This window comes from Octopus sinensis, linkage group LG7 (genome assembly GCF_006345805.1).
Source record: "Octopus sinensis linkage group LG7, ASM634580v1, whole genome shotgun sequence".
Classification (NCBI taxonomy): Eukaryota; Metazoa; Mollusca; class Cephalopoda; order Octopoda; family Octopodidae; genus Octopus; species Octopus sinensis.
This window is the reverse complement of record NC_043003.1, coordinates 91,061,549-91,084,345: the sequence shown is the minus strand read 5'-3', so window position 1 is coordinate 91,084,345 and position 22,797 is coordinate 91,061,549. Positions and strand designations below refer to the sequence as shown.

The following is a 22,797-nucleotide window of genomic DNA, read 5'->3' as shown; positions in this document are numbered from 1 at the left end:
GGAATTGATCTCAATTGAAGTGACAGACATGAGTGAACTGAACTGAAGAAATTGTGGGATTGTTGTGGATAGGAACAAGAATTGGGGTAGAAGTGGAAGTTGGTCAGTTATCAAAAGATGGAAGTGAAGAAATGAGTGATTGAGTTAATGAAAATACATATCGAAGCAATTGATAGATGTCTCCCTGATGTTGAGAGTAAATTCCAATATGAGTAGATTATTTTAACAAAGTAGATGAAGGCACTGATGCAGTTGATAAAATAATGACTGTAAAGCTCATGTGCGGGGCCAGTGTACCAGGTGAAAATTTGGACCTTAGCTTGGCCAAGTAATAAATTAGGGTAATTGAGGCCCATCTTGATGACCATGGTCACTCCAGTAGAACACAGTAGAAGAGAGGAAACAAAGTGTGATGTGACCATGTGAGATGTTGGTATAGAGAAATATCACATCTATGGTGAAGCAGAGTTTGGTAGGTCTGGGTGAGCATGGTTAGGGATGGGAAAGTGGAAACAGTATGGATTTGGGATGGGGAAGTGGAAACCAAGGAGACACGAAATTTGTATCATGAAACCAGTGGGGATGGGTGATGGGGTGGCAGTTTCGGGCAGGTTACTATCAAAAGGGTTAGGGTTAGGGTAGCAATGTATCAAACATCTTGAAAAGCTCAACATTTTGACTTTCTGGTCCATTGATGTAATCTGCTAACAATAATGCAACCCAAAAATGATCTACCAACTAATGAGCTTTTTTTTAAATTTTATTATGCAGCCTCAGTTTGGAAAAGTGTTTTGGTATTTCACTTCAGTCCATCTCTATGCAGAACACCATTAGGTGTTATATAGAATCCATTGTATTATTAAATATCACATTGAGATAAAAACAAAAAAATGAATCTTTTATTCTGCAAGTGTAGTGCCAATGTTGACAACTGTTGAATGGTCAACATTTAGTTATTTTGCTCAAGTCTGCAACTATAATGATCCTCAATCCATCATTATCAGTCACACAAGGTCATCCACAACCTTCCTCATTTCCACAAGATTTTTAGAGTCAACAGTTCATTTGAATGGATGCTACAATTTTTTTAAAAACAGGTACATTTATAATATGATGTTATATGATAAATATAAAGTATGTTCACATACTTTATATTTGTGATTATTTAGCTGTTGTGACTATTTAGCTATACAAAAATAATAAGATATATAAAATAAAAGATGGAGAAACAATTGCTTTATAGCATTAAAACAGTTATAACTAAGTTATTCAAATATAAATATAATCAAGCAGAAAGAAGGAATGTAGTCCATGTTAGTCCTTCACAAATATATTGATATCCAGAGGTCACATAAGTGAGAAGACAACTGAGAATAAATAAGAAAATTCATGATAATCCTTTACAGCATTATGCATGCTTAAATATACAATAAATTGATATTAACATATACAGAGGAAATATGTCAATTTAAGCTATAATTGTGCTGGAAAGAATAAATCTAGAAGTTGAAGATATAAAGCTGTACATCAATAAAAGATGTAAAAAAGTGGAGTGCACAAGCAATTGGATAGGTAGTGCAGCAATGATAAAGGCTTAGAAGTAAAAGCAAGATCATACTAGTAAAAGAGAGGGAGAGAGAAAGAGAAAGATATATAAATCATAGATAAGCAATTTCTATTATCAATGAAACCTAGGCAAGATATTTTGGAGAAGGATAGCAATTGTTCACGGATGCAAGTCTCCACTATCCATGAAACCAAAATTTATCCAAGAGAAAAGTTACCAATTTGGGTTGAAATAGGTTGGTGTCAGTCTTGTCATGTATGTAGCTGTCAGAAGGCAAAAAGCTGGAATAGATATTGCAAGGTTATTTGGCATGACTCTCTAAGAGAGTCTTGCAAGACTGTATTGGTACTGTAGTGGTTAGTGAAATACATTATCCCTCTTTGAGAGACAGCATACAAATAACATCGTGGCAGATAGCAGCCATCTTTTGGCTGCTAAGTCCTGTTGTGTCCGCTACTCTGATTGGTTGGTTTTGGTGCAGTTTTATCTCTTGCTTTATTTCGCGCCAATGTGTAAACAAACCAGTTGCAACCTTCAGATAAGGTCCCATGACACTGTTTTTCTAATGCCTTGTTTGAGCCACCTAAACCCTTTAAAAGCTAGTCACAACAAACCATTTGGGTCTTTGGTCCTAGACCATTAACCACAGAGCATCCAGCGACAGACCAGCCAGTTCAAGCGACTCAGCCATGTTCATGCAACAGACAGCAACGACACCAACACCACCGCAGCATTTCAGGACCTTTTCCATCACCATCGCCTTCATCTTAACATCGTTTTCCACCACTGTTGCCTTAAGCTTATCGGCATCACCAACATGTCTACGTACACACCAACATTAACATTGCCCAGGTTTAAACTACATGCTGTTTGTGAATTCTTACCAAGGTTAACAGCCAGTCTACCTGCAAGATCTTCTGTACCAAGTAACCCAGCATAGGATAGAAGTCATAACCGCTACACGACCAGCTCTCCACTTTGTAGCCTCAAATTCTCTGTTACAGAACCTCTGCTATTGTGTATCTTTCCTATGAACTGGTAATTAACTCTATTTGTGTCTGGACAATCTTTCTATGCTCTGTATTGTTATCTCACTCTTATAACACACATGAACACACAGACACACACTTATAACGCACACACGTACATGGACACTCTTTCTATGCTCTGTATTGTATTATCTCACACTTGCTGCACTCACGAATACACCTGTAAATAAAACCTTTTCTCTTGTACATTATACGGTTGTGTTTTTCTTCTTATTCCTTTTGGCTTTTTTTGTAAGGTGACCGTGCAGCATTCAAAAAGGAGACCTTTATGTATGGTTGCTCTACAGTACTTTTTTTTATTGAACCCAAAGGATAGAAGGAAAATTAACCTCAGCATGATTTGAATTCAAAGTGCAGAACTAGAATAAATATTGCAAAGCATTCTATCCAACATTGTAAAGGCTCTGCCAATCTGTATACCATACATAATGTATATACACTTCCATAGGTTGGTTACTGCAATATTTGTCCTGAGGTAGCATCTCTTATGGACTTGCTGTGTTAAAAATATGATAAATATCAGAGAGAGATGAAAATGCATCCCAAAAGCAGCAACTGAAACCACCAAATAGATTTTTGCCATTTTGGGCCTTTTGAAATAAATTCAAAATATTTTCTTCCTTCAAAATGGAAAAAGAAAATGATCAGCTATGAAAAGCAAAAGAATACATAACAAGAATTTTAAATCTGAAACTAAACAAGATATAGTCAACACCATTACTAAAAACAATCTTTTCTATCTGGATTACATGATAACACAAGTGTTTGAAAAGTTGAACAACAAAAGCACTTCCACACAATGTGAAAATTTCATTCCAGTATGTCTATGTCATGACTTTGACCATATTTTTATTGAAGATCTTCAATAGAAATACAAAGTTAATTATAATTGCCTCTTCAATATAGGGTCAATAATTTTCAGCCACAATGAAAATAACAACTTTCAGAACATCCCTCAAAGATCCTGTTATTTCAGATTTCCAGACAACTGTTTCCTGAATGATAGATGCCAGGAAAAAGAATTATTGTAGAAGGCTATGGAACCCCACCAAAATAGCTTACATTGGAATGACAGGAAGCACCTTTAAAATGAGATATATGCAGTATTTGGCTTTCTTCAGAGATAAAAGACATACAACATATTTATCCAATATGGTATGGACATTTAAAGAGAGAAACCCCCATATAAACTGAAGCACTATAGCTAAGCAAATACAGGGTCATTGCAGCAAATACAAGCTTCTCATTCCCAAAAGCTAAATACGGAGAGGGTTATAGCCCAACTAATTAGAGAGAGAGTTAGCCTAGATCAGATGCAGTTTGGGTTCGTGCCAGGGAAAAGCACTACTGATGCTATTTTCATGGTAAGACAGCTGCAAGAGAAATACCTAGCCAAAGACAAGCCCCTATACCTGGCTTTTGTTGATATGGAGAAAGCCTTCGACAGGGTCCCCCGATCCCTCATCTGGTGGTCAATGAGGAAACTAGGGATAGATGAATGGTTAGTGAAAGCTGTACAAGCCATGTACAGAGACGCTGCTAGTAAGGTGAGGGTTGGCACCGAGTACAGTGAAGAATTCAGGGTAGAGGTAGGGGTCCACCAAGGTTCAGTCCTCAGTCCCCTCCTATTTATCATAGTCCTCCAGGCAATAACGGAGGAATTCAAGACAGGATGCCCCTGGGAGCTCCTCTATGCTGATGACCTTGCTCTAATTGCTGAGTCTCTATCAGAACTAGAGGAGAAGTTTCAGGTATGGAAACAAGGTTTAGAATCGAAGGGCCTTAGAATCAACCTAGCCAAAACCAAAGTCCTAATAAGTAGGAAGGTAGACCAATCACAAACGCCTTCAGGTAGATGGCCCTGCTCGATCTGTAGAAAAGGTGTAGGTAGAAACTCTATAAGATGCACCAAGTGTAAGCTATGGACACATAAGAGGTGCAGCAATGTCAAAGAAGGCTAACTAGGAAGATGGTTTTTGTATGTGGCAGATGCTCAGGAACAATTAACACTGAAAATGCTCTGAGACCAACTTCCGTCACTTTCCAGGGAGAAAAGCTAGAAGTAGTTGATAGTTTCCGTTACCTAGGTGACCAAGTCAGTAGCGGGGGCGGGTGCGCTGAAAGTATAACTGCTAGAGTAAGAATAGCCTGGGCAAAGTTTAGAGAGCTCTTACCCCTGCTGGTGACAAAAGGCCTCTCGCTCAAAGTAAAAGGCAGACTGTATGATGCATGTGTACGTACAGCCATGCTACATGGTAGTGAAACTTGGGCTGTGACTGCTGAGGATTTGCGTAAGCTCGCAAGAAATGAAGCTAGTATGCTCCGATGGATGTGTAACGTCAGTGTTCATAATCGACAGAGTGTAAGTACCTTGAGAGAAAAGTTGAACCTAAGAAGCATCAGTTGTTGTGTGCAAGAGAGACGTATGCGCTGGTATGGTCATGTGATGAGAATGGCTGAAGATAGTTGTGTGCAAAAGTGCCACACCCTGGCAGTTGAGGGGACCTGTGGAAGAGGTAGACCCAGGAAAACCTGGGTCGAGGCGGTGAAGCACGACCTTCGAACTTTAGGTCTCACCAAGGAAATGACCAGTGACCGAGACCTTTGGAGGTATGCTGTGCGTGAGAAAACCCGGCAAGACCAGTGAGAACAGTCAAATCAAGATAAAACCAAATTGAGGTCGATCAACATCAGGTCCCCCGTGCAGGTGACACGTAAAAGTACCATCCGTTCGTAGCCGTTTGCCAGCCCTGTCTGGCCTCCGTGTTGGTGGCACGTAAAAGCACCATCAGTTCGTGTTCGTTGCCAGCCTGGCCTGGCCCCCGTGCCTGTGACACGTAAAAGCACCATCCGTTTGTGGCCGTTTGCCAGCTCTGTCTGGCCCCGTGCCGGTGACACGTAAAAGCACCATCCATTCGTGGCCGTTTGCCAGCTCTGTCTGGCCCCCGTGCCGGTGACACGTAAAAGCACCATCCGTTCGTGGCCATTTGCCAGCCCTGTCTGGCCCCCATGTCGGTGACATGTAAAAGCACCATCCGTTCGTGTCCGTTTGCCAGCCCTGTCTGGCCCCCATGTCGGTGACATGTAAAAGCACCATCCGTTCGTGTCCGTTGCCAGCTTCGCCTGGCCCCCGTGCCGGTGACACGTAAAAGCACCGTCCATTCGTGGCCGTTTGCCAGCTCTGTCTGGCACCTGTGCGGGTGGCACGTAAAAAGCACCCACTACACTCACGGAGTGGTTGATGTTAGGAAGGGCATCCAGCCGTAGAAACACTGCCAGATCTGACTGGGCCTGATGAAGCCTTCCAGCTTCACAGACCCCAGTTGAACCGTCCAACCCATGCTAGCATGGAGAACGGACGCTAAATGATGATGATGATGATGATGATGATTAACAGTAAACATTTTACACATTAGGGAAGAAATCTTCTCCCCCTGCATGTACAAGCAATAATTCCTACTTTGAAATTTCATGTATGCACCCCCCCACACACACACACTTTGCCACCTTCTATCTTGGATAAGTTTTTTCTCTGGCCATTGATTATATATATTATATGAACATTATGCATAAAAGACACATACCCCCCATAAACTTATGCTGGATTTCCTCACAACATAGATATATGTGCATTGCACATGTTCATAACATCACATAATTCATAGAAAAATACATATATACACAAATTTATGAATCCACAACCCTACGAACTTAATACATTTACAGCCTTGTGGACCAAGTTTGGTGTCAAAATCTGTGAAACTCCAATCATGTGTACATACTCAAATACAGACAAAACGCATAATGTTGGTATATATATATATATATATATATATATATAATATATATATATATGTGTGTGTGTGTGTGTCTGTGTGTGTGTGTGTGTGTATATATATATATATATACATACACATACATATGTGTGTATGTATGTTTACATGTGTGTGTGTGTGTGTGCGTATTTTTGTGGATGTGCATGTGCACATACGTGTGTATTTATATTTATAAATTTGGACATGCATGACCTTTCTCACATAAAATGATTAAGGAATTAATCAGTCCATGGTGAACATAATTTCTTACAATGAACCCCCAGGGCTAATGCAAAGGAGATGTATATTTATTTATCCCAAAATCCTGTACAGTCTCATGTATATTCTCATCCAAGATGGAGATGAGCAGCAATATCTAGTATTGAGCACTCATCTTCACTCTTTGATATTAGCATGCACACAAGCATGCATATATATATAGATGTGTTTATATATATATATTATATATATATATATATATGGATATGTATATATATATATAATATATATATATATATATATATATATATATAGATAGATAGATAGATAGATATAGATATAGTATGTATAAATGTATATATGTGTGTGTGTGTGTGTGTATGTGTGTGTGTGTGTGTGTGCGTGCATGTTTATGTGTATATCTATCTATTTATTTATTTCTATCTATCTATTTATCTATCTATCTATCTATCTATCTATCTATCTATCTATCTATATATATTGGGTTGGCAACTATATATATATCATCATCATTTAATGTCCGTTTTCCATGCTAGCATGGGTTGGACGATTTTGACTGAGGGCTGGCAACCAGATGGCTGCACCAGGCTCCAGTCTTGATCTGGCAGAGTTTCTACAGCTAGATGCCCTTCCTAACGCCAACCACTCCGAGAGTGTAGTGGGTGCTTTTTATGTGCCACCTGCATGGGGGCCAGTCAGGCGGCACTGGCAATGACCTCGCTCGAATCTTGTTACATGTGCCACCGGCACAGATGCCAGCTAAGCGACGTTGTTAACGATCACTCTCGAATGGTGCCCTTTTACGTGCCACGCGTAGGGAAGCCAGTTGGCTGCTCTGGCAATGATCACGCTCGGATATTGTTCTTGGCACCCTACTAGCACAGGCATAAGTGCCAGTAAGGCGACGCTGGTAACGATCATACTCGAATAGCCGCTCTGTCAACAATCACACTCGTCTGGTGCTCTTTGCACCCTGCTAGCATGGATGCCAGTCATCGAAATGATTTTGATTTTGATTTCACTTGCCTCAACAGGTCTCTGCAAGCAAAGTTTAGTGACCAAAGAAGGAAAAGCTATGCATAAGCGGGCTGGTTATGCTCCTGGCATAGGCTACGAGTTATGGTTTCATCTGGCTTGCCGGGTCTTCTCAAGCACCGCATATCTTCAAAAGTCTCGGCCACTTGTCACCGTCTTAGTGAGGCCGAATATTCAAAGGTTGTGCTTCACCACCTCATCCCAGGTCTTCCTGGGTCTACCTTTTCCACAGGTTCCCTCAACTGCAAGGATGTGACACTTTTTCACACAGCTGTCCTCATCCATTTGCAGCACATGATCATACCAGTGCAGTTGTCTCTCTTGCTCACCACATCTGATGCTTCTTACGTCCAACTTTTCTGTCAGGGCACTTACACTCTGTCATGTAGGCACACTGACATTACACATCCATCGGAGCATACTAGTTTCATTCCTTGCAAGCTTATGCATGTCCTCAGCAGTCATGGCCCATGTTTTGCTGCCATGTAGCATGGCTGTTCGCACGCATGTGTCATACAGTCTATCTTTTACTCTGAGTGAGAGGACATTTGTCACCAGCAGAGGTTGGAGCTCCCTGAACTTTGCCCAGGCTATTCTTATTCTAGCAGCTACACTTTCAGTACACCGTCCTTCGCAACTTATTTGGTCACCTAGATAACGGAAGCTATCAATTACTTCTAGTTTTTCTCCCTGGAATGTGGCGGAAGTTGTTCTCTGCACATTGCCAGTGTTTATTGCACCCGCACATCTGCCACACACAAAAACTATCTTCCCAGTTAGCCTTCCTTTGATATCACTGCACCTCTTATGTGTCCATAGCTTACACTGGGTACATCTTATAGAGTTTCTACCTACACCTCTACTACAGATCGAGCAGGGCCATCTACCTGAAGGGATTTGTGGTTTTCCTGCCTTCCTACATATTAGGACTTTGGTTTTAGCTAGGTTGATTCTGAGGCCCTTCGATTCTAATTCTTGTTTCCATACCTGAAACTTCTCCTCTAGTTCTGATAGCGACTCAGCGATTAGAGCAAGGTTGTCAGCATAGAGAGCTCCCAGGGGCATCCTGCCTTAAATTCCTCCATTATTGCCTGGAGGACTATGATAAATAGGAGGGGGCTGAGGACTGAACCTTGGTGGACCCCTACCTCTACCCAAAATTCTTCACTGTACTCATTGCTAACCCTCACCTTACTAGCAGCATCCCTGTACATGGCTTGCACAGCTCTCACTAACCATTCATCTATCTCTAGTTTCCTCATTGACCACCAGATAAGGGATCGGGGGACCCTGTCAAAGGCTTTCTCCATGTCAATGAAAGTGAGGTACAGGGGCTTATCTTTGGCTAGGTATTTCTCCTGCAGCTGTCTTACCAGAAATATGGCATCAGTGGTGCTTTTCCCTGGCATGAAACCAAACTGCATCTCATCCAAGTTGACTCTCTCCCTAATAAGTTGGGCTATGACCCTCTTCGTAACCTTCATTACCTGATTCAACAGCTTGATACCTCTGTAATTATTTGTATCTAGAGTGTCACCTTTACCTTTGTAGCAGTTAACTATTATGCTGCTACACCAGTCATTGGGTATGACTCCTTCGTGTATCACCTGGTTAACTATACGGGTGACTAGGCTATAGCCGACACTGCCAGATATTTTGAGCATCTCTGCAGTAAATCCTGATGGGCCGGGGGCTTTCCCTGTCTTCATACTCTTAATTGATTTAACTACCAAGGAACTGTCAACTCGGATAGCTGGTCCCTCTGTTGGGTCAACATTCGGCAGACTCTCTTTATTCAGCAACCTTTCATAGTAGTGTCTCCAAACCACTCTCTTTGCATCCTTATTTAGTGCAAGTGAACCATCATACATGCGAACACATTTTCTCCTACCACATCACGATTCTCTCTCACACACTGTCTTGCAACACGAAATACCTCAAGTCTTTCGTCCTCACGGTGCAGAACATTGGCAATTTTTTCTTATCTGCTTCCCCTCTGGCTAAATACACCTGCCTCCTAGCTTCCCTTCTGGCAGTCTGATACACTTCCCTGCTACCACCGTTCTTCCAGTCCTTCCAAGCCTGTTTCTTTTGTCTAATAGCCCTGTCAACAATATTGTTCCACCACCACGTTATTTTGGGTCGAGAGGGGACTTTGCACCATCCACAGATCTGGTCAGTGGCTCTCAGCAGGTTGTCCCTTATAAACCTCCAGTTGTCTTCTACCCTATGTGAAGCTATATCCCCTTCTATTTCGTGAAAGGCTTCAAGTAATATGTCCCTAAATCTCTGTCCATTTGCAGGATCTTTAAGCTTCCAGATCTTTCTTCTCCATGTTGGTTGTCTTCTGGCCGTCCTCTTAGTCCTGATCCTAAAGTCACTAACTACCAGTCTATGTTGTGGAGTACATTCTTCACCTGGGAAGCTTTTGGCATTTATAAGCAGCCATCTTTCCCTTTTCCTGGCAAGGATGTAGTCAATTTGGCTGGTATGTCGGCCCGATCGGTAGGTGACTAGGTGGCTGGTAGGGTACCTGAAGTTAGTGTTGCAAACCATAAGATCATTTGCATCGCAGAACTCCAGTAGCCTGGTTCCCTCCTCGTTGCAGGAACCATAACCGTAGCCTCCATGTATGCCATGGAAGCCCCCAACATGCCCATTGAAGTCACCAGCCACAAGAGAAGGTACCCGTCGTTCGTTAATATATATATTGGGTTGGCAACTAAGTTCCCACTGTTTTTCAATTTAAATTTTTTTAAAGGTTTAATAAAACAAAATAGCAACTAATTAATCAATAATGTATTCACCCTTGTTGTTTACAACTTCTTTCCAATGTTCTACAAGATTTTCAATACCTCGTTGGTAGAAATCACTCGATTTCGACTCAGAAAATTGATCCAACCAGGCTCTCAATTCTGCATCAGTATTGAATGAAACTCTGCACATAGCATTTGAAAGAGATTGAAACAGGTGGAAATCTGTTGGTGCCAAATCAGGAGAGTACGGCGGTTGAGGCAGCACTTTCCAACCATTCGTTTGAGTGGCTTCCTTGGTCATATTGGCGATATGAGGGCAGGTGTTGTCGTGCAGCAGAAGAACTCCATGCTGACGATTAGGTCTTTTCTCTTGAATAGCCATGTTGAACATAGAGTTCCGCGTTGACTGTTTGGTTCCGTTCAAGCAATTCGTAATGGATAATTCCTTCCTAGTCCCACCATATGCACAACATCGTTTTACGCAGATGAAGATCTTATTTCACACGCGGTGTCACTTGTTTACCAGGGCTAAGCCATTCCTTACACTGCTTCATATTAATGTACAGGCACCGTTTTTCATCGCCAGTAACGATTCAGTAAAGAAATCGTTGCTTGTGTCCATGAGTTGAGCAGTGACGAGCAAGCAAACCAAATAGAGATTGTGGCTTGTTGATTTTTGTTGTTGTCACTTAAAGCATGCGGAACCCATGCTCCATACTTCCGAACCTTTCCCATCGAGTGAAGATGCTTCTCTATAGCAGTGTGGGAGCATTCCATTTTCTCTGCCAGTTCCCTTGTCGTATGACGAGAATTTTTGTGCAAAAGTTGGTTTAATCGCTCTTCATCAAACTCAACTGGATGGCCAGAACGAGGTTCATCTTTAAGGTCAAAATTCCCATTTTTTAACTTAGCATACCAATAACGAGCAGTTTTTTCAGTTATGGCACCCTCTCCATACACAGCACAAATGTCGCGAGCAGCTTTTGCAACCTTAGAACCTTGATTAAAAGCAAAAAAAAGGAGGTGTCAAAAATGCTCGTTTTTCTTAACATTCCATTTTAACGATCTGAAAATAAACAAAAATTAACTAAAATTAACTAGAAGTAAAAAACAAAATAGATTCCAAAATGATTCAAAAATAGAATTCTCAAAAAAAAAAATTCCGAAATTTTAAAAAATGGTGGGAACTTAGTTGCCAACCCAATATATACAGTATATATAAGATGTACCCTGTGTTAAGAAACTCCATAAGATGTACCCGTTGTAAGCTATAGAGGTGCAGCAATATCAAAGGAAGGCTAACTGGTAAGATAGTTTTTGTTTGTGGTAAATGCTCAGGGGTAATAAACACTGAAAATGTGCAGAGAACAGATTCCATAATATGCCAGGGGGAAGACTAGAAGTAGTTGATAGCTTCCGTTATCTAGGGGACCAAGTCAGTAGTGGGGGTGGATGCTCTGAAAGTGTAGCTGCTAGAATAAGAATAGCCTGAGTAAAGTTCAGATAGCTCCTACCTTTGCTGGTGACAAAGGGTCTCTTGACACGTGTACGAACAGCCATGCTACATGGCAGGGAAACGTGGGCTGTGACTGCTGAGGACATGCATAAACTTGCAAGGAATGAAGCCTGTATGCTCCGATGGATATGTAATGTCAGTGTGCATACACGACAGTGCGTAAGCACCCTGAGAGAAAAGTTGGGTTTAAGAAGCATCAGATGTGGTGAGCAAGAGAGATGACTGCGCTGATATGGTCATGTGTTGCAAATGGATGAGGACAGCTGTATGAAAAACTGTTACACTCAAGCAGTTGAGGGAACCTATGGAAGAGGTAGACCCAGGAAGACCTGGGATGAGGTGGTGAAGCACGACCTTTGAATATTCAGCCTCACTAAGACGGTGACAAGTGACCGAGACTTTTGGAGATATGCTGTGCTTGAGAAGACCCGGCAAGCCAGATGAAACCATAACTCGTGGCCTATGCTAGTGCAGCATAACCAGCCCATCTAAGAGTAACCTTTAATCACTGGGCAATAAACTGCACTTGTGAAGACCTGTTGAGTCAAATGAAGTCATTGTCATGGCCGATGACAGTAACACCTGATTGGCACCTGTGCCGGTGGCATGTAAAAAGCACCATTCGAGCCTGGTCAATGCCAGTGTTACTTGCCTGGTCCCATGCCAGTGGCATGTAAAAAGCACTATTCGAGCATGATTGTTGCCAGTGCCACCTGAGTGACTCCCATACCAGTGGCATGTAAAGTGTACCATTCAAGCGTGGTTGATGCCAGTACTGTCTGACTAGCCCTCATGATGGTGGCATGTAAAAAGTGGAGTGGTTAGCATTAGAAAGGGCATCCAGTTGTAGAAACTCTGTCAGATCAGATTGTAGCCTGGTGCAGCCTTCTGGCTTGCCAGCCCTCAGTCAAATCGTCCAACCCATGCCAGCATGGGAAAGCGGATGTTAAACAACAATGATGATGATGGGTCATCCCATGAATAATGCAGTTTTTTTAATGCTTCTTTATTTTTCAAAATTAAGATAAACAGTTCTTTTTTTATCTAAAATATACTCTCCTTCATTTTCTACAACGCTCTCCCATTTATCTGGCAGATTTGCAAGGCCTCTCATTCAAAATTTACTCGTCTGTGACGAAAAATTACTCCTAGTACTGTTCTGATCTCGTCTACAGAATTCATATTTTTCCCATCCAAATGATTTTGAAGACTGTAGAATAAATGATAAACAAATGGAGGAAATGTCCGGTAAATATGGTGGGTGCAGTATTGTTTCCTATTCAAACTGCTCCAGCCTTTGGAATGTCATCCTCGCTGTATGTATCCAAGCATTATCCTGATGGAAGAACACCTTTTGTCTTGAAACCAAAGATGGTCATTTTCCTTCTAGTGCTGACTTTAGCTGCTCAAGCTGCTTGCAGTAGATTTCCTTTGCTATAATTTGGTTTGGGTTTAAAAGTTCAAAGTGGACTAAACCTTTCATATCCCAACAACACCTTATGTGGGTGAAAACCTTCTTTAGCATGGAGTGTCAGTGTTTCTCCTCTCCCTACCCACTGTCTTCGGCACTTAACATTTTTATTGAGAACCCATTTCTCGTCACCAGTCACTATTCAGTCCAAAAAAAGTTCATTCATGAGACATGACAGCAAAGAAGAGCACACATTCACTCTCTGCATGCAATTAGACTTGGAAATTTTGTGAGGAATACATCAACCCAATTTGCTGACTTTTCGGATGGCACACAGGTGTCAATGAATGGTTGCATGACAAAATCCAAGCTTCTCTGCTAGTTCCTCAACAGTAACAATGGGATTTTGTTCTACCAGAGTTTGCAGGATGTCCTCGTCAAGCTCTACAGATCTTCCAGGATGAGGCTCATCTTCTAGGCTGTAGTTTCCAGCTCGGTATTTCTGGAACCACTGCTGACAGTGGCTTACATTTATTGTCCAATCCCCATTTACTGCATTAATATTCTTTGTACTTTCTGTTGTGTTGTTGCCTTTATTGAACTTAAAAAGCAGAATATGCTGAATATGTTCCTTTGTCACATCCATTACGGCTTTGAAAAAATAACTGTTAAAATCGATTGCACTCTTCAAAACTTGCACTAAGAATAAATTACAACCTGCTTTTATAGGAAGTTGATACAGGTAGTTTATTCTGTCCTCCCTCCAACTTTTAGTTCATGCAATTGAAAAAACCGCATTATCTATGAGATGACCCAATATACATATATATATATATATATATATATATATATATACATATATATAAATATATATATAAATGTAATATGTGACAATTATTCAGTAGCCATGATAAAACTCTGAGTTTTGGATGCCGGGGGCGGAAATCCACACCGCCATCTCTTCAGTTATCTGGGCCGGATAACTGAAGAGATGGCAGCGTGGATTTCCACCCCGGCATCCAAAACTCAGAGTTATATCATGGCTACTAAATAATTGTCACATATTACATTTACAGATAAATTCCTCTATTTACATAATATTGAGGTCTCTTTCATTCTTTTGTTGTCTTACCATTTTTATCAAAATATATATATACAGGGTTTGGACAAAATAATGGAAACACCTAGCATCATAATTTTGAAATACCTATAAAACTGCCAAAAGCTTGTTTATTTATTATTTTGTTTTTTGATTTGTTATTAGTGTTGCTCAATATGTTTTGCTAAAATTGCTGTTTCTTTCAGATATCATCAGAAAAAGGTAATTAAAATTCATTAACATGATAGATCTATCGAACTTTCAAAGAGGTCAAATTGTTGGTGCTTGTATGGCAGGCATTAGCGTAATGAAAACAGCTGAAATGTTTGGTGTATCAAGAAGTACTGACTCAAAAGTAAAGGCAGCCTTTGAGAAGGAGGGAAAAACCTCGTCAAAACAAAACTCCGGAAGAAAACCAAAACTTTCAGATAGGAACCATTGGACTCTTATAGGAATTGTTAGAAAGGATCACAAAAGTACAGCTCCCAAAATTACTGCAGAGCTTAATGACCACCTTGAGAACCCAGTTTCCACAAAAACTGTTCCCTGGGAGCTGCACAGAGCTGGATTTCATGGGAGAGTTGCAATCAGAAAACCACTACTTTCAAAAACAAACATTGCAACGCATTTAGTGTGGAGTAAAAACCTACAGAATTGGTCCCTAGGGCAGTGGAAGAATGTTATTTTCTCGGACAAGTCATCCTTTACCTTGTTTCTGACCACCTGCTGAGTATACATGTGGAGACAGCCTAAAGAAGCATTTGACCCAGACTATCTTCTTCCAACTGTTAAACATGGAGGAGGATCTGTGATGATCTAGTGGGGGCCATATGTTGGAAATCCGCCAGCCCAATGGCAGAATTAATAGTCAAATTCTTCATGGCAGAATTAACAGTCAAAACTATTTAAGCATTTTATATGATCAAATTAATCCTATTGTTGCGGAACTGATTCCGGAGGGAAATGCAATCTTTCAGGATGATAAAGCACCAATTCACACAGCTAAAGTTGTTACTGAATGGCATGAGGAACATTCTAGGGAAGTTGAACATCTTATCTGGCCACCACAGTCCCCTGATCTCAATATTATTGAACATTTATGGTGCATTTTAGAAAAACAAGTAAGGAGTCAATATCCTCCACTATCATCACTACAAGAACTGGAGACTGTTTTAGCTGAAGAATGGACAAAAATTCCTTTGGAATCAATTCAAACTTTGTGCGAGTCCATACCTTGTAGAATTCAAGCTGTGATTACTGCCAAAGGCGATCCTATACCATATTAAAATAAATTTGTTTGAAATTTTAAGGTGTTTCCATTATTTTGTCTAACTCCTGCATGTGTGTGTGTATATATATATATATATATATATATACATATTTATATATATGTTAGATACCTGGGATGTAGCCAGTCCACTTATGCATACCTTTCCTTCTTGGGACACAAAACTCTACTTGTGAAGACCTGTTGAGGCAAGTGAAAATCAAAATCAAAATCAAAATCAAAATCAAAATCGATTAACATCAATGGAAATTGTAGCTGTTATACCAGTGCCGGTGGTACATAAGAGAACCATTCGAATGTGGCTGTTGCCAGCGCCGCCCCGACTGGCCTCCCAGCCGGTGGCACGTAAAAAGCACCATCCGATCATGGCCGTATGCCAGCCTCGTCTGGCACCTGTGCCGGTGGCATGTAAAAAGCACCTACTACACTCATGGAATGGTTGGCGTTAGGAAGGGCATCCAGCTGTAGAACCATTGCCAGATCAGACTGGGCCTGGTGCAGCCTTCTGGCTTCCCAGCTCCCAGTTGAACCGTCCAACCCATGCTAGCATGGAAAGCAGATGCTAAACGATGATGATGATGATGATGATGATGAATAAAATGAATGGTTTACACCTGGTATCTTACTGGTAAAGCATAGTCACATTTTTGCATCTGTGATTTTATTTTTGATTTTCTATATAAATGAAGATATTTCTTTTGTTTTGCTGCTTTTCCTTCTATGAAATGAGAAAATATGTTGCAGAAAAGGATGATAGACCTATCAGTTGCTCCACCAAATGATGAAATATAAAAGGCCATAAAACAGTTCTTGAATAGAAAGTTGCCTAGGAATGATGGCAAGCCAGCTGAGATATATACATGTGGTAGCAATCTTCTGCTGAACAAATTATGTGAACTCTTCTCCTTAATCTTAGAATCAGGATCAGTCCCACAGGAGTTTAAAGGTGCTTCTATTGTCCATCTTTATAAGCACAAAGGCAACAAATATGAATGTGTCATGACAACCATAGAGGTATGTTTGTCACTGTGAACATGATTTTTAGCCTAAGACAACAGCAGGAAAAGGCTCGTGAGCACACGAGAGACTTTTTTGTCTCCTTTGTAGATCTAACTAAAGCTTTCGACACTGTATCTAAGAATGCTCTTTGGATTGTCTTTAGAAAGCTAAGTGTTCCTGAAAAGATGCTCAATGTCATCATTTCTTTCCAGCAGGGCATGATGGCTTCAGTTAGATCTAGCAGGAAAGTGTCTGATTCATTCACACTGTCAAATGGGATAAAACAAGGCTGTGTTCTTGCATTGCCCTTTTTTGCTTTGTATTTCTCCACTATGGAAACAACATTCAAGAGTGTTAAAGAAAGAGTAAAGTTTGCATGCAGAACCAGTGGTGGCTTGTTCAACCGATAGTGCTTCAAAGCAAAAACTAAAACTTTGGTGCAAACAGTTTGAGATTTGCTCTTTGCAGATGATTGTGCACTTGTAGCACACACTCTTGAGGACATGCAAAGGATCCTAAACAACTTCTCACGTGCATCGGAGGCTTTTGGTCAGACCATCAGCATCAAGAAAACTGAGCTTGTTCATCAGCCCATTCGTGACCTTCCTCCCACTGTTGCCCCTACTGTATATGTTGATGGTAAAGCATTAAAAACTGTTTCCCTCTTCACTTATTTTGGTTCCATTATGTCCAGTGATGCTAAGATGGATAAAGAAATTGAGTCCAGAACTGGGAAGGCTAGTTTCACTTTTAGTAAGCTTTATCACAGGTTTTGGAACAACCATGACATTTCACTGAAGGTGAAAGTCAATATATATAAGTCAGTGGTTTTGGCATCATTGCTTTATGATGCTGAATCTTGGACCCTGTACCAAAAGCACATCAATCAATTTGATGCTTTTCATATGTGAGTGACCATATTCATAACAGTGAGGTGCAAACAAAATGCAACATTTTGAAGCCATTGTATTGAAGCCATCCTCATCAAAATACAGCTTTGATGGTCAGGTCATCTCTTATGTAGGAGTGATATCAGAATACCAAAGCAACTTCTCTTTGGCCAATTCCCAACAGGAAGGCCACTCTTGCACTTCAAAGACAAACTAAAAGACAATCTGAAGTGATGCAACTTCCCTTTTCTTCCTGAGAAAATAAAGCATCAGAATGCCGAACCTGGTGCCAGTCCTGCTTCTCCTCACTTCAAAGTTTTGAGCAAAGTTGGCTCCAACATTGGAACCATCTTCATGCAAGCATGAAGGCACACTGGCAAAATGCTGCCCCTCTAAATGGAAACCTTACTTGTCATTGTAGTTTTGTGGTATGAAGCAAAGCAGGTCTTGCTGTCCACTCAAGAAAACACATAGTAAATGATCCACAAGCACATGAACAAAATGAGTCCTCGACTTGTTCCCTTTATTGAAAAGTTTGCCTCAAGAGGCACATTCATGTCCATAGAACATGATCACCACTTTATTTTACTGAACCTTCATTTGTTGTTTACAGCGAGAGAATCCATCACCCTCATCATATACATATGTATATATGATATTTTGAATGCATTTACTATGCATATTTCTTGTAGTTTTATAAGATAACCTTTACATAATGCACCAGGTTCAGTCAACATTATACATGTATATAAATACACACACACACACACAGATATATCGGTATAGGCACAGTTGTGTCGTCAAGAAGCTTGCTTCCCAACCATATCATCTTGGGTTCTGGCATGCATCTTGGGAAAATGTTGTCTACTATAATCCTGGGCCAACCAAAGCCTTTTGAGTGGATTTAGTAAATGGAAACCGAAAGAAGCTCATTGTATATACTCGTACACATATATGAATACTGACATACATAAGACAATATACACTTCCCACAGAAAAGATTGCCTGAGATAAATATAAACAACACCTCTGCTGAGGAATATAAACATACATATATCATTATAAGGAATATTGGTTGAACATTCCCATCGAAACTTCTACCTTATACAAAACCTAACCAGCCTGACATAGTTATTTGGGACAGAAAAGTAATGTAATAAAGACTAAGTTATCCTGCAGATGTGAACCCTTCCAAAATCAGTGAGACAGAGATTAACTTTGGACAACTGCATTGAACTCTGCAAATCCTCTACCCTGATTATAAATTTACATTCAGCCAGTGGCACATCCAGTTAGTAGATGTATAAGTCACAATTTGAAGACAGTATTTTCAAGCAAAGAAAAACTCTGGCTACCACAAACTTTATAATTACAATTTGTAAGTGGAACAATAAAAATATGCAAGATTTTCTTGAAGTTCAAACTATAACAATTATCACTATAGTTATCAAAATTCCAATGATGTTTCTTCATTAGAAACTGGCTCCTTTCTTCTAGAAAGAATATTATTAAATAAAAAGACACACATGCACACACACATCTATAATAATGGTTTCGAATTTTGGCACAAGGATACTAGTTTTTGTGGGGAGGGTTAAGTTGAATATATGATCCCAATACCCGACTGGTACTTATTTTATCTACCCTGAAAGGATGATAGGCAAAGTTGATCATGGTGGAATTTGAACTCAGAATATAAAGACATGAACTGTCACTAAGCATTTTGCCCAACATGCTAATGGTTCTGCCAGCTCACCACCTTACACATATAGATAATAATAATAATCCTTTCTACTAAAGGCACAAGGTCTGAAACTTGTGGGGAGAGATCTAGTCGATTACATTGACTCCAGTGTTCAAATTGTACTTAATTTATCAACCTCAAAAGGATGAAAGGCAAAATCAACCTCAGCGGAATTTGAACTCAGAACAGTTTGAGAAGAAATGCTGAGAGCAAAGGCAACCCCACAACATCACCTTCACTGACCTCAGTGAAGGCTTTCAACCTAGTTAGTAGTGACAACCTGTTCAAATTCCTTGCCAAGATTGGCTATCCTCCAAGACTTCTCAAGATGGTCTAATCGTTTCATGCAGATATGAAAGATGTCATTCAGTTTGATGGCACTTCTTCTGAAACCACACTGAAATATACCCTCTCAGGGCCACACATGCAAAGACCTTCCCAATGATGCTTAGCAGTGAGAATGACCTCTGGTGGGGTGTCTCCCCAATAGGCAAGCTGTCAATGGCTCTGCTCAGTCCTTTAGCAGTTAACAATGTGTCCAGCTCCTCCATGATGGGTAGATGTTCCACAGTGTCTAGTGTACTGTCCAAGATGTTGGTGTAGAGATTAGAGTAATGTTCCACCCACCTCTCCAACTGCTCTCTTTTGCTCTTGATGACCTCCCCTGTTATGGATTTTGAGTGGAGCTTTCTTTCTCTGCATAGGTTGATGGCTTTCTTGATGCCTTATTGTATTCTGTGAACGTTACCCATATCAAACAGCAGCTGGATGCCTTTGCATAGTTGTAACCAGTAGTTATTTGTACAGCATCTTGCTGTCTTCTGCATGTTGTTCCTTACTGTTCTCAATGCTTGCAGCATTGCCTTGGTGGGTTAGTGTTTGTATTTCAACAGGGCAATGCACTTCTCCTCCATGGGCACATTGAGCTCCTTTGCACTTGCCTCAAACCAGTCCTGTGTCATTCTCCCCCCCCCCCATTCCCTCAGTATAGTGCTTCAATGGTGTCTCTGAAAGAGTCTCACCTCTGCTGAACATTACCTTCCAGAGGGCCTGTAGGGTGGGTGTTCTCCAGTGACTTGAGGAATGCATCTGCCTTGGATGACTACTGGGTTGCAGTAACATTGATACACTGCTTACCTGGAGGCTTGGTGCAGGGCATCATTTTTGATTGGAGTTTGAAATTGTAGCAAACTAGGGAGTGGTCTGTATCACAGTTAGCACTCTGAAAGGATTGAGTTTGGAGCTTGTTCCTCAGGTGGTTGTACCTTGTGAGGATCAGATCTAGCTGGTGCCAGTGTCCTAAGTGAGAATGATGCTAGGAAACCCTGTGTTGAGCTTTGATCCAGAAGTAGATGTAGGTGACACATAACCCATGAGACATACAGAGCTGAAGCAACCATTTCATTCATGTTGTCAATCCTGTACCATCCCAGACACGCTGACCAGGAGTTGTGATTGGTTCCCACTCTGGCATTGAAATTACCAAGTAGCACCAGCTGTTCTCCCTATGGCTTCCCCTGTATTTTCCTAGAGAGTTGACCATAAAACTTATCCCAGTCGTTTTGTGTGGAATAGAGGGTTGGGGCATAAGCACTGACAAAGTTGGTAGGCCCATCAGAAGTGTGCAATTAGAGTGAGAGAATCTTCCCTGGACCGTTGCTGCTAAGTTCCACAAACTTCAGCAGCAAATTCCTCATGGTAAAGCTGACACCATGCTCTCTGGCTTTATCTATACCTTTACCCTGCCAGAAAAAAAGGAATATTCTCTTTCATGAAGGGTCTCCAAATCTGGGAGTCATGTTTTCTGGAGTGCTACAATGTCCACTCAAAGTCATAGCAGTTCATTGTTGACCACTACTGTCTTGCATGCATCGTTGATCTTTTGAACATCCTCTGACAGACCAGTTGTCATGGTCCATATGTTTCAATACCTAAGTCTAAATGCTTGTTTCTTACATTTAGTTTGTTTATTGTTTTGGATTTCTTTTTTTTGGTAGTGTTTATAGACCACAATTCAGTATATTAGTGTCCCCAAGCACCCAGGGGAGCCTCATGCACCCAGTGGAGCAAGCAGGCTGTGATGGGACAGTACCTAACTGGCTGGGGGCTGCCTAGCTTGAGGTAGGCAGTAGCTGTCCAGTGAAGTACAATGGCCTCTCCCTCTGTTGAAAGCCGCCCCTGACACTTTGCTCCCATGCCAATCATATGTAGGCTTATAACTGGTGGACTGCTGCTTTCCATATATTGCCATCATAGTGAAATGACGCTGGAGTGTTCACCCCAGGGCGCAGGCCTTGGCAGGGTTTATGGCAGATCATAAAAGTTGGCCATGCAGCATGTCTCCCCTCTCCACTGCCACCAGTGTTGTCCAGGGGATGGGCTGGAGCCAATAGGACTCGGTACTAGTGGGGGACGCAGTAGTTGCTAGAATGAAGTTGAATACAGCATTGAGCTGCCTTAGGGACACTGGCACTGAATTTATCCCCAAAGTTTACTCTCGTAGCCTTTCCTTTAAGCGGGTGCAGCCACAGGAGGTGGAGGTTTAAAGTCAGTTTGCCTTCTCTTAGATGGACTGCTCTCCTAGATTGAGAAGTTTCATCTATCCGAAGTACTAGTTTGAAGGCACCAGGACCTGCCTATGCCTCTTCTCATGTCAGTAGGGACAGTCTGCCGGGCTCGTATGTTAAGCTGCATGAGAAGGCATGAATTGGACTTAGTTGAAGAATATTTTCTAAGCAATGAGAGCTCATCCTTACTATCACCCTCCCGCCATGGTTTATCAACCTCTGCCTAACAAGCTCGGAATCATATGTATGTATGTATGTATGTATGTATGTATGTATGTATGTATGTATGTATGTATGTATGTATGTATGTATGTATGTGTATGTGTGTGTGTATGTATGTATGTGTGTGTATACGTGTGTGTGATTGTATGAGTGTTTAAATTTCCCACAAAATCAATCGCATGATTGTGTGAGAATTTTCCTGTCGTGTATGTAGTTTATTCATGTAAAAATAGAAAGCAAAACCCAATATTTGCTTCCTCTTATTACTGACCTCTTTCCACGTGTTAAACTGTAACAATAAACAACACACACACACACACACACACACACACACACACACACACACACACACACACACACACACACACACACACACGCACAAAATAATAATAAAGGGATCAGACAGTTTCAAATTTTAATTAATTCTCAATCCCAGCCACTGTCTTACTCTCACGTCAAGTTAACTCTCTTCCCCAAGTCGGCCTCTATTGCAAAACTGTAACAACGAAATGCATCTGGTTTATAAAGTCCTTTAATCAGCAACCTGTACAAAGGAGGGCTAGAAAACACACAGACATGTACACATAATTACATAAATA

At 41.0% G+C, this 22,797-nt stretch overlaps 3 long non-coding RNA genes across 3 annotated transcripts in view; 2 read left to right on the top strand and 1 right to left on the bottom strand.

The window, feature by feature from the left end:
• Positions 1–11,326, bottom strand: part of LOC118764314 — a 21,002-nt gene extending 9,676 nt beyond the window's left edge. The window contains exons 1-2 of the long non-coding RNA XR_005000128.1: positions 11,313–11,326; positions 10,480–10,489 (exon numbers count right to left, since the gene is read on the bottom strand). This is a non-coding gene — a long non-coding RNA (uncharacterized LOC118764314). The remainder of the gene's footprint in view (positions 1–10,479; positions 10,490–11,312) is intronic.
• Positions 1–22,797, top strand: part of LOC118764316 — a 25,508-nt gene extending 2,711 nt beyond the window's left edge. The window contains exons 2-3 of the long non-coding RNA XR_005000130.1: positions 3,319–3,323; positions 22,762–22,797. This is a non-coding gene — a long non-coding RNA (uncharacterized LOC118764316). The remainder of the gene's footprint in view (positions 1–3,318; positions 3,324–22,761) is intronic.
• On the top strand, positions 4,502–11,854 carry LOC118764317. The gene is made up of 2 exons (XR_005000131.1): positions 4,502–4,552; positions 11,739–11,854. It is a non-coding gene; the product is annotated as an uncharacterized LOC118764317 (long non-coding RNA).